The sequence below is a fragment of the Schistosoma mansoni genome, chromosome 4, assembly GCF_000237925.1.
Source record: "Schistosoma mansoni strain Puerto Rico chromosome 4, complete genome".
Lineage (NCBI taxonomy): Eukaryota > Metazoa > Platyhelminthes > Trematoda > Strigeidida > Schistosomatidae > Schistosoma > Schistosoma mansoni.
The window spans coordinates 3,801,121-3,801,612 of record NC_031498.1 but is presented as its reverse complement, the minus strand read 5'-3'; positions in this window follow the sequence as shown (position 1 = coordinate 3,801,612).

Genomic DNA, 492 nt, shown 5'->3' with positions numbered 1-492 from the left:
GAAGGCAGTGAGTAGGACTTCCCTGGCAGAGGCTATATATTTGAGTGGCCATGTGAGAGCATTTGGAGAGGGAGAGCGGACTCTCCCCACTCTCGGCCATACCAGGGCATTTGGGGGCACAGTTATTTTACTTACAGACGTTATACCAGCACAAACAATCGTGTAGTCGCATTATTTTAATGCTTCGTTTTACATACTTGAATAATCATTGAAAATGTAGCAAGTCATACACAAAACTCCTCAGTTTTTGACTTATTCACATCTATTCTGATTATTTATTTAAGTTTCGATAATGCAATGAGAAGACGAAGTTTATCAGAATTATGTGATATATTAGCGAAATACATTTCGAACAATCTGATCACACATATACTTGTTAAGACATTTTTATATGAAAATTAATAGGTCAACTAGACAGGTTAAGGTAAGAAAATAAATAAAGTACACAAAAACAATGTGATGACTACTCTGGATAATAAATAAGCATTACCA